The sequence below is a fragment of the Parambassis ranga genome, chromosome 13 (genome assembly GCF_900634625.1).
Source record: "Parambassis ranga chromosome 13, fParRan2.1, whole genome shotgun sequence".
In the NCBI taxonomy this organism is placed as follows: Eukaryota; Metazoa; Chordata; class Actinopteri; family Ambassidae; genus Parambassis; species Parambassis ranga.
In genome coordinates this window covers 1,680,152-1,692,273 of record NC_041033.1, presented here as the reverse complement: position 1 = coordinate 1,692,273, position 12,122 = coordinate 1,680,152, and the positions used below count along the sequence as shown (strand labels likewise).

Sequence of the window (12,122 nt, the reverse complement as noted above, 5' to 3'; positions counted from 1 at the left end):
ATGTAGACACACTCACAGACTGTATCACAGAATATGTTAATTTTTGTACAGATTCTCTAATCCCCACCAGGTCAATACGCTGCTTTCCAAACAATAAACCATGGGTGACAAAGGACATCAAGGCATCACTCAACAGAAAGAAGACAGCCTTCTTGAGTGGAGACAGAGAGGAGATGAGGAGGGCCCAGGCAGAGGTGAGGGAGAAGATTGGAGAGGGCAAGGAGAGCTACAGGAGGAAGCTGGAGAGCCAACTTGCCCGGAACAACTTGAGGGAGGTATGGAGTGGCATGCGAACCATCACCGGCCACAATAGGATCTCCGACCAGCTGATGGATGGAGATCTGCAGGAGGCCAACCAGCTGAACCTGTTTTTCAACAGGTTTGACAGTCCACTCCCTGACCACCCTCCCCCTCCCTGTGATGCACCATTAACACCTGTCTATAACAACAATGTACCTCCTCCTCCTCCCCCTCCCCCTAATCATACTAACCAGTTTCACCTCCCCATCAATAACATCACCCTGCCCCCCTTACCCCACCTTCCATTAACAACCCCCCACCCTCCCCCATCAGATCTCTCTCTCTGCTCTTCTGTGTCCACAGTTACCATCACCACAGAGGATGTGAGGAGGGAGTTCAGTCGCCTACGACCGGGAAAAGCTGCAGGACCGGACGGACTCAGCCCCAGAGTACTCAGGGACTGCGCCACACAGCTGTGTGGGGTCTTCCAGCACATCTTCTCCCTGAGTCTGAGCCTGATGACTGTCCCTGCCCTGTGGAAGACAACATGCCTTGTTCCTGTGCCCAAGACCAAACATCCAAGCACACACTGCGACTACAGACCAGTTGCTCTGACTTCACATGTGATGAAGTCTCTGGAGAGGCTGGTCCTGAAACACTTGCGTGCTGTTGTGGAACCATCGCTGGACCCCCTGCAGTTTGCTTACCAGCCCCGTATTGGAGTGGAGGACGCCATCATCTACCTGCTGCACAGAGCACACACCTACTTGGAGGAGGCAGGTAACACTGTTAGAATCATGTTCTTTGATTTTTCCAGTGCGTTTAACACCGTGCAGCCTGCCCTTTTGAATAGGAAGCTCCTGGACATGCAGGTAGAGACCCCACTGGTCACCTGGATCACTAACTATCTTACAGGTCGACCACAATTTGTGAGGCTGAGGAACACCGTCTCGGACACGATAGTGAGCAGCACGGGGGCACCCCAGGGCACGGTACTGTCTCCATTCCTGTTCACACTCTATACATCGGACTTCAGACACTGCTCACAGTCCTGCCACCTGCAGAAGTTCTCGGATGACTCTGCCATTGTGGGCTGTACCAGCAGAGGTCGGGAGGCGGAGTATATGAGTGTGGTGGACAGCTTTGTGGAGTGGTGCGGACAGAACCACCTGCAGCTGAATGTCACAAAGACAAGAGAGCTGGTGGTGGACTTCAGGAAGCACCAGACACTCCCTAACCCGGTCAGCATCAAGGGTACCAACGTGGACATTGTGGACAGCTACAAATACCTGGGTGTCCACATTGACCACAAACTGGACTGGTCCACAAATGCAGAGGCAATATACAGGAAGGGACAGAGTCGCCTGTATCTACTGAGGAGACTCAGGTCCTTTAACGTCTGCCAGACCATGCTGCAGATGTTTTACCACTCGGTGGTCTCCAGCGTCATCTTCTACGCTGTAGTGTGCTGGGGCAGCAGGATGAAGACGGCCGACACCAACAGACTCAACAAGCTCATTAGGAAGGCTGGCTCGGTGCTGGGAGTGGAGCTGGAGTCTGTGGGGGAGGTGACGGAGAGGAGGATACTGAGGAAACTCCTCAGTATTCGTAACAACACGTCTCACCCCCTGCATGACACACTGCTGTCCTACAGGAGCACATTCAGCGGTAGACTGAGACTACTGAGGAGCAGCACAGAACGCCACAGGAGGTCCTTCCTGCCAGTGGCCATCAGACTGTATAACTCCTCCCCTTTCTGTACGGAGAAGCGCTAGCTTCTTAGCTCTGCTCAAAAAATCAAATCTGGATGCTTCAGCAATAAATAACTACAGGCCAATATCTAACCTTCCCTTTCTGGGAAAGGTCATTGAAAAGGCTGTTGTTCAACAAATGCATGCATTTTTGGTGCAAAACAATCTTTTTAATGAATTTCAGTCTGGATTTCGAGCGCACCACAGCACTGAGACTGCACTTATTAAGCTCTTAAATGACATACATCAGAATAACGATGCATCCAAAGTCTCCGTCTTAGTACTGCTGGACCTTAGTGCTGCATTCGATACAGTTGATCACAACATACTGCTCGACAGGCTGGAGCAGTGGGTGGGATTTACTGGCACTGTGTTAAACTGGTCTTACTTACATGATAGGGACTACTTTGTGTCAATTGGTAACTATGAGTCTGACCGAACTAAGATCACATGCGGGGTTCCTCAAGGGTCCATTCTTGGACCACTTCTGTTCAACATCTACATGCTGCCCCTAGCTCAGATCATAGAACAGCACAACATCTCCTACCACACCTATGCAGACGACACACAGCTTTATATATCAGTGTCATCACATGACTACAGTCCCTTACACTCACTAAGTAAGTGTACTCAACAAATCAATGAGTGGATGAGCCAGAACTTTCTCCAGCTCAATGCTGACAAAACAGAGATGATTGTTTTTGGCCCCAAAAATGAAAGAGCTAAGATCAGTGCTTACCTTGACTCCATGTCACTGAAGGTCACAAACCAAGCCAGAAATCTCGGTGTAATACTCGACTCAGACCTGAACTTTAACACCCATGTAAAAACTATTACTAAGTCTGCCTATTGCCACCTGAAAAACATTGCTAGGATCAAGGGCTTTCTGTCCAAACAAGACACAGAAAAACGTATTCATGCATTTATTTTCAGTAGACTAGATTATTGTAACGGCGTCCTCACAGGTCTTAGCAAAAAATCAGTCAGGCAGCTGCAGCTGGTCCAAAATGCTGCTGCTAGAGTTCTGAGTAACACTAGGAAAATGGACCACATCACACTGGTCCTCAAATCACTGCACTGGCTTCCTGTGAGTCAAAGGATACATTTCAAAACTTTACTCCTGGTCTACAAAGCACTGAATGGTCTTGGACCAAAATACATCCTGGACTTATTGGTTCCCTATGAACCATCCAGACGCCTGAGATCATCAGGGACAGGCCTAATGTGTGTACCCAGGGTCAGGACCAAACAGAGTGAAGCAGGATTCAGTTACTCTGCCCCTCACCTGTGGAACAGCCTTCCTGAACACCTGAGGTCTGCTCAGACAGTCACTTCATTTAAGTCAGGCCTGAAAACACATTTGTTTACTGCAGCGTTCTCCTAATTTCTTGACTGCACTCTTCTCATTTAATCATCCTGATTTTATTTGATATTTTTTATGATTTTATTCCTTTAATGATTTTAATTTCCTTCTTAATATAATGTTTTAAAATGTTTTCATTCTGTTTTCATCTTGCTACATATGGTGCTATATAAATAAAGCTTGCCTTGCCTTTTCCATTATCCCTCACTGTGACGCTGTCAGTACACAGACCAACACTTTTCATAAAACTTCAGGGTTTTCATGTCATTTCATGCAGCGGCATTTCATGAGCTTGTTGAGTCTAATGGTGTCGGCCGTCTTCATCCTGCTGCCCCAGCACACTACAGCGTAGAAGATGACGCTGGAGACCACCGAGTGCTAAAATATCATTTGACCCCCCCCCTGTTGTGACCTGATCTGGTCACCCCGGATTCCCAGACTCCGTCCCCGATGCACAGAACATTGAATGAAAACCAGTACTGATCAGTTTCAGTTTCGCCTTTATAAAGGGAGAATGCACAGCTCAATACAGACCCCTTGATCTGCTCCAGCAGCTGACCATTTGCATTCTGTCCGTCCCAGGCATTAGGCTCGTTTTATTAATCTTACAACAAGGTGTGGTTACATTTACATAGAAAGGCATAAAAGGTAATGTTTTTCAGTGAAACATGCATATTCAATAATCACAAGGTGGAGGGCGTATACGAAACTTAAAAGACATTGAAGTTCTCCACTCACATCTTTGATGTGAGTGTGTGTGTGTATTCTCACAGGTCCTCCTGCTACACGACCTTGAGTATATCTTGTCTCTTTGGCAAGCTTGTGTTTTCATCTTTGGGGTCAACTAAGGGGTTTGCAGTTCGAATTTCTAGACTAACCATTAAACATCAGAATGCTTTATGGCCTCAGTCAGAGGTCTCGATCTATGAGCAACCATACACTTTTACCATATGTGCAAACAAACATATAGTTTGACCAGGTTTGACCATATATTTCCACACCCCCTTCTTTTCCATTATCCTTCATTTACTCCTCTTCCTCCTGGTTCCACAGACAGTGCTGACTCAGCAGTACAATAACATGCAGTTTCATGATTGCGCCACAGGGGGGAGTGTTGGCCCAGGGAGACACCGGTTGCAGTAGGTCAGCAGGGGGTTTCCGCCCTCAGAGGGACACAGCCTGCTAACAGCTATGGTCTCCTGTCTCTAACAGGTCAGTAATGTGTGTACATACACTGTCAAAACATTCTCAAGAACTCTCGGAGCCTAACAGATCTTGGTTTAATGAAGGTTTGATGAGGAAAGCCATCGTTTTATGTTGGAATTGAACTTTGTAGTCCATCGTAATGGCGGCTCCCATGTGAACACGATGGCGGCCTCCTGTTAAAGATGGTTATCTCTGTTAGCTCCAGATAGATGAGTGTGTTAAGTAAATGTCAAACGGTTTTGCTCAGTTAAACAAATGGATTCAGTTCTTATTAGGTGTAATTCTTTAAAGACACTGTAAACACTGGGATATTTAGTTACTTTAGCATGGTCGGATATGTTTAGAGAATCATAGCATCTTAAGAATATTTCCTGTTCTAGTGAACTGTGAAGTGGGCTATCCACAGTGTAAAATCCACTGGTGAACACTAAACTGAATGTGGACAATGTGTAGCAGGAGTTGTCTCAGTGGCCTCTGATCTCTTGCTGTCCTCAGTCCTGGCCTCTGATCTCTTGCTGTCCTCAGTCCTGGCCTCTGATCTCTTGCTGGCCTCCGTCCTGGCCTCTGATCTCGTGCTGTCCTCCGTCCTGGCCTGTGATCTCTTTGCTGTCCTCCGTCCTGGCCTCTGATCTCTTGCTGTCCTCCGTCCTGGCCTGTGATCTCTTGCTGTCCTCCGTCCTCCGTCCTGGCCTGTGATCTCTTGCTGTCCTCCGTCCTCCGTCCTGGCCTGTGATCTCTTGCTGTCCTCCGTCCTGGCCTGTGATCTCTTGCTGTCCTCCGTCCTCCGTCCTGGCCTGTGATCTCTTGCTGTCCTCCGTCCTCCGTCCTGGCCTGTGATCTCTTGCTGTCCTCCATCCTGGCCTGTGATCTCTTGCTGTCCTCCGTCCTGGCCTGTGATCTCTTGCTGTCCTCCGTCCTGGCCTCTGATCTCTTGCTGTCCTCCGTCCTGGCCTCTGTGCCCATTTTTTTTTCTTTTCTCACTTTTCCTGCTCACACACAAACCTTGTAAAGCTATGAAAAAACAAAACCAAACTACCCAAGTTGTTTGACATTGATAGCTCCACAAGAACCTCCCTCACACACACACCCTCACATCCACATTGGCTCAGTTGCCACACACACCAGCTTTGATCAGCGTTGATGCAATCACATGTATTCCTCCTAGAGAAATCTTCGACAGGTAAGACAAAGTTTTTATTTCTCTGCTTTTTTGACCAAGTGCCGGTGAAGGCATGAAGAGAAGATGGCTATAGAAAATAGGGTACATAGGTTTGTAAATGTATTTTGTTTTTCCCATAATTTAACATGGAGAGGCCTGTGGTCAAAGGTTTTGTGCTACTGAGCCACACACTAATGTTTTTCTCTTCTCAACCTCAGCAGATTAAGAATTGTTGTGGCTTAAACCCGAGCAGTGAATTGTTGGCAGGATGTGGCACATGAAGTCTGCATTACAGCAGTTTAACCAGTCCTGGGATTTTTCAGAGGACAGGGACTCACTCAGACTGTTAGGGAGGAGTGCCCTCTAGTGGAAAAGACATGTAACCACACAGTAGTGACAGGTTTAATATAACCATGCAAAATGACACATTTTCCCAGAGTGCTTGTTTTTAGAAGTGTACTACTGTTTTAATGGCAAACAGCTTATTACCATCAGAATGTGTCTGTGTCTACAGTGCTGTGACATTTGAAGATAGTATTATTGTGTATCGTTGCACATAAACTCATATTTCATCTAGTTAATGAATTGAAACTTTCTAAATTAAAAAAACGTGGCTGTCTGCTTTATGGTTACAATATTTGTTCTGTTGTAAAGATGTCTCATTCATCAGCAATTAAAGAGCATTTGTGAATTTAATAAAGAAGTTTATGTCCAATAACCGGAAGGTTGGTGGTTCAATCCCAACTCCTCCCTAGTCACTGTTGTGTGTAGCCTGTGGCGCGCCTTGCTAGTCATTGTATGACACTGCTTGTGCAGCAGCCGTAACAATACAGTAACGTAAAGTAACAGTAACGTAATACAGTATCTAAAATAAAAAATAAATAAATAAAAAAAAATAATAATAATGAAGTAAAATAAAACTATTGACAAAAAAAATAACAGCAAGAAAATCACAGTATATACAGGAGAACGCAGTCTGCCATCTTGATCTGTGGAAGCACAAACACAAACATGATCAGTCCTCTGTGACACTTTGTGTGTGTGTGTCCACCTGCATCAAACAGCATGTTTACCTCTACTTTGCAGCTGCAGCCCTCCTCCTGACTCTCTTCCTCTTTTTGCCCTAAAATCAAGCACATCACACACATCACACTCTGTTTTCACTGTCTGTGGACGAGTTGTGTCGTAGTTGTGTGTGAGCAGAGTGTGCTTACATAGTTGTCCGCTGTCGACCATCCTGGGTGCAGCTGGGCATGGAGCCGCCGCTCTGCCTCGGCCTCCTCATAATATCTGGCCTGCTCCTCCTTTGACAGTGCGTTCCACTGTGGACAGACGACAACTCACTGTCAGCACATGTACTAAAACACAACTGCAGGCTGGTAGAACACAGAGTCACAGTGATGTGTGTTTCTGCAGTGTGTGCGTCACAAAATCAGAAAAGCCTTGTTAATATTGGTGCCTGTGGCCATTAATTGAACTGCAGTCAGCATTCTGTGGCTCGTAGTGTCAGATCAGTGCTGGCTGATAGCTTCCAAAACGCAGTCTGAGTGGATGACAGCAGTTCAAACCTACTCTTGATCCAGAGTGTTTCCTGACGATGGCTGCTCATTGTGTTTTCTCTTTCTACAGGAACAAAACAGGAAAAACAAAAGTAAGGATACAAGATACCACTGTGTGCACATGTGAGGACACAAGCAGGCTACATTATGAGAATAAATACAATTCAAATTCATCTCTGGGAAGCTGTTCAGATGAATTAAAGCCCAATACACAGACAGAGATTATATTAATGATCACACAGACCTGAACACCTGATCATTGATGATTCATCATGATCAGTCACAGAGGAGAAGGAGGATCCACAGCAACAAGCCTGTAGGGTCTTACTGTGTTTCTGGGTGAAGCCTCCGCTGCTGCTGTGGAGCTGCTGCAGGAGGGGACAGGGGACTCATGATGGTACTGCAGAGAGACAGGGAGGATTGAGCAGACATGACACACTCAGACTCTGCCTTATTTTGATGTGGAAATGTGGCACAGGAGGAGGAGGAGGGGGGTCGGATGCACCATAGTACCATTTATTAAATAATGCATTTGTTAAATCTCCATTTTCTTCCACCTTGTCAGTGATTATCCACAATACTCAGATATTGACCCATCTCTGAGCTCTTTCTTTGATTTAACAGCTGTTAGAGTCACAGTTCCTTTGCTCATACAGATGTTACATTAGATTAAAAACCACCAAGAACATTTAGGATAAACATTTGTATGTATTATCAAAGTGCATCATTCAATTGTTACAGAGGTCAGATCATTAAAGTAGTCTAAATTAGTTTAAAGTATCTGTTAGTATTTACCAAAGTCAGCTGCTGTCTCTATGAAGGGTTCTTCTTCTTTGTTAGTTTGGTGGTTGTTCTTTGTTGTTTTATTGCTGGAGTTTAAAAGCAGGTTCTCTCTCCGATGTCTCTGTGTCTGTGAGATAGTCAACCATAACATTCTCTAAAAGGGAGAAAAACTCCCTTTTACCAGGAAGAAACCTCGAGAGGACCCAGGACTCTGGGGGACCCTTCCTCCTGAGGGCTGACAGACCTCCTTCTGCTGGAAACCACAGACTGAACCACCAAGACAGACCTACATCTAAACACAGACATTAAATCATCAGCAGACTGACTGTGGACAAACACACACTTTAAACAGTGTCACAGTTTGTGTGACGTCTCCTTGGCTGTCCCACTGTTCTCTTTCAATGCAGTTTCAATGCAAGTTCTCTGCAGCTTTTTGCAGGTGAAGAATCTGCTCGTCTCGATGACGTGGGCATCATCATAGTGGAGGCCACCCGGAGGAGATGCTGGATGGTGAGCGGTGGCTCCACTATGACGATGCCCACGTCATTGTGAGTTCAGGTTTAGAGTAGTATAGCAGTGAGCTTCATTTACTCTAACACCTATTCATGAAAGAGAAACGCACTAAAAATGACCCTCTAGTTACTGTAAACTCAGCTGAGCAGCACAACTGTGTTCAAGTAAATTACATAGTGCAAGTAAAACGTTTTACATTCATCACAACACAAAAAACTCTTTTCCCATTAAATTGGCATTAGGAAAGGAAACACTTCCCCTTTTAATTATACACGCCTACATCTGCATAAACTGATTTCTCACCTGCTCTGTGTAGATCAAAGCCAAGCACAGCGGGTCGGACTTCGTAGCAGCTTCGTAGCAGCCTGTTAATATGGCCGCCAGCGGTTAGCATGAACAAGCGTTTTTTTCAGCCGATACTTGATCTTACCAATGTAACTTCTGTCTTTCGTTCTGTAACAGGACTCCGGACCAGGCCCGGCCCAAGGCATATGCGAAATATTTTGTTTGCAGGCAGACTCCAGGGCTTTGTCTCGTTTTCTGTCTCCTTGCTAGCACACAGCTACCCTAACTAACGCCCGCCCTTCGTCGACACGTTGAACGTGACCTGCGTAAGCTCTGATTGACTGCTGAGACCACGTACCCCCACGTGGTAAAACGTGAACCGTGTGGTGCATTCAAATGCAATTGGAGAACTAAAAATCTGCCGATGTGAACAAATAAAGATACAGAAAATGAACAGTCTCTTTCTTTTAGTGAACTCAGTTAAATCAAATAATTCCTGCTCATACTGGTTTTTGCACAGTAAAAAGCTCAAAATGAAGAGATGAAACCTGTGTAAGTCTCCTTGAATATTTTAGTCACTAACATGTAAAAAGACAGATTTTTTTCCTATTTGCAAGAAGCTTCTCTTCCATTTTCCTGTCTGCTGTGTTGACAAGGTCTGCTCTGACTAGGAGGGTTTGTATGCAAGACTGAAGTATTTGTAGCCACATGAACACTGAACTATGATGACAGTAAAGTCAAAATTAAAAAAAAATGCTGAATTGTTTTCATTATTTAAGCTCACTCTGTAAAGGTTAGATATTTTTGCAGCAGCCCTGTCTGGTTGCCATGAACTAGGTTTCATGGCAAGGTGAGTCCCAACACAAAGTGTCTCAACACAAAGTGTCTCAAACTGAGGTAGAAGCCAAGGTTTATAGTCCAACATGTCCTCCATATTAGCCAGCAGCACTGGTCTCTGCACTTCCAGGCTTTCTTAAGCAAAAAGGTAGTCTGCTGGGTCCATTTTTGGTCAGTTTGTAATGTTATGATTAGAGTTCAGGGTCCAAATGCAGACAACACTGCAAAAGTATCAAACAAAAGTTGAGCTTTGTTGAAAATAAAGCTGAAAAATCCTTACAAAAGCCACAAAGCCAATTCTCAAATGATGATGACGACATAAAAAGACAGGCAGCAAGTGTGTAGAGAAACAGAAAAAAATTTCATTATTGCGTGTGACAGTCAGTCTGTGTGGTCCAAAATAATAGTAAATGGACCGATATAATAATAACTACTAATCTACGTTGGTCGGTCACATGATCCACGACGTGCCCTCTCCGCCCTGACGTGCCCTGTAGCTGAGCGCTGCTAAGCTGGGAGACGGTCGGCCACTGCTGGTGGCGACCCTGAGGGAGTGAATAGGGCAAGCCAGAAGTGAGCGACAGGGAGCAGCTTTCCTTCTATATTGATCCCTGCCTTTGTGTTTCAGTCACTTTATGTGTCTGCTTGTGTGTGCTGATCAACACAAGCAGACACATCAGCACAGATTCATGGTGAACTGTTGTTACCTGTTGTGCAGCTTTTTTGCAGCTTTTTTGGAGGCTTTGAGTAATCTGTTCCTAATCTGTTTAATCTGATCTGTTCTGTGAAGTCTCTAAAATCTGACAGTCTATGGTCTCATTGGGAATACAGTGAACCAGAAATGTGTTTTTGTGGTTAGGCCTATAGTCATTTTGGCACAGAGATAGACAGTAACAGATGTAAACATATTTTGTTATAATAATCTTGGTTGACGGAACTGTTTTCTTTTCAGTTTGTTTTGTATTTGTCATCACTGCTTAAAATTTTATTATGATAGTTATTATTGAATCTCTCAGTAATAGTTATTGAGTTAACCCTTTACTTCTGTAGGTAAAATAAGTGCTGAAATCCAGCAGAATGCAGGAAATGGCTTCTACTTTATTAAAAATTTTCTGGGGAGGACCCCAGGTGCTCCCAAGATTTTTACAGCTTCTAAATTCAACTTAACACATTATCATCACATGTCCTAAATGTGTTTTTACATCATGTCAATCATGTTAAATGTGAGGTTTTCACAGTATATGATGATGGGTCCTGTGTGTCCTCTAACACTGTCTTCAGATGGTGGTGTGTGTGTGTGTGTGTGTGTGTGAGTGTGTGTGTGTGTGTGTGTCATTGCGTTTTTGTACATAATCTGTACATAACCAGCATTTATATGTAGGGGCCCCACATGGATTAAGAGAGGGCTGTAATGGGCTCTGAGAGGGATCTAAACACTAGTTAGTGTAGCCAGGTATAAAAAGACCCATTAATAATATGATAATAGTTAATAATTGTTATTTGATTGATCCTCAAAAAACATGAAATCAAATAGAAAGCAGGCTAGTAGGTGAGCGAGCAGCGAGCTGGCCCTCTTTGTTTCATTAAAGAGTTAATTCTCAGCTGAACAGATGACGTGATCACAGCACAGCAACAGACACAATAGAGGCTCGTGACTTGAAGATTTTTGTGTGTGGGGGGGTGTGGCTTCTCACTTCTCTGAGGGGGGGCAGAGCTAAAAACAGGTCTGTGTTGTCAGGTACCGGTAATCATCTTGTTGTGGTTGTTCTTGTAGGACTCACACCTTCATGTGCAGTTTTTGTCTCCATAGTCTACAACAGACTAACAGGTCCAGACCTACATCAGGTCCAGTCTCAGCTCTCTGTCTGAGTTTTTGTGGTTTGATTTGTTGACAGTGATGCAACACTGCAGCTTTGTGTGACTGTATCTGTGTCAGTCAGTGATGTCACTGGGCTGTAAAGACACACAAAGGTCTTTCCTGCATTGAAACTGACACACACTGTTAAAAGTGAGAGTAGTTTGTGTTTTCACACAAGTATTGGTGTCACTGCTGCTGACACACACACAGACACACACACACATGTGACCCTCTCACTGTGTCTAACACAACTACCAGCAGCTGTGAGCTGTGTTGATTCATGTGAAGAAGAGCTGCTACACACAGCATGAGATCAGTCTGAGCAGCATCACTGTGACACAGCAGCTCATCACCCATAATAATAATCATAATAATAATAATAATAATAATAATAATAATAATAATAATAATAATAATATAGATGTTTCAACAACGACTGGTTACTGAGGAGGTTTTCTAACATGTCTTTCTAAAAAAGACTATTTGAATGTTTCTGTCTGATCTAAAGCTCTTTATAACTTTGTAAAAACCTTAAATATCATGTTTATATGTGTTATGAATTCATGAT

At 44.4% G+C, this 12,122-nt stretch overlaps 2 long non-coding RNA genes across 2 annotated transcripts; both read right to left on the bottom strand.

Moving 5' to 3' along the window:
* Nucleotides 1–6,590: 6,590 nt before the first annotated feature.
* On the bottom strand, nucleotides 6,591–7,321 carry LOC114445442 (uncharacterized). Its single transcript, XR_003671642.1, has 4 exons — nucleotides 7,292–7,321; nucleotides 6,934–7,041; nucleotides 6,793–6,842; nucleotides 6,591–6,708 (listed from the first exon to the last, which is right to left on the bottom strand). It is a non-coding gene; the product is annotated as an uncharacterized LOC114445442 (long non-coding RNA).
* Nucleotides 7,322–8,066: 745 nt separating this feature from the next.
* On the bottom strand, nucleotides 8,067–9,156 carry LOC114445444 (uncharacterized). Its single transcript, XR_003671644.1, has 3 exons — nucleotides 9,005–9,156; nucleotides 8,878–8,939; nucleotides 8,067–8,353 (listed from the first exon to the last, which is right to left on the bottom strand). It is a non-coding gene; the product is annotated as an uncharacterized LOC114445444 (long non-coding RNA).
* Between the last annotated feature and the right edge of the window lie 2,966 nt (nucleotides 9,157–12,122).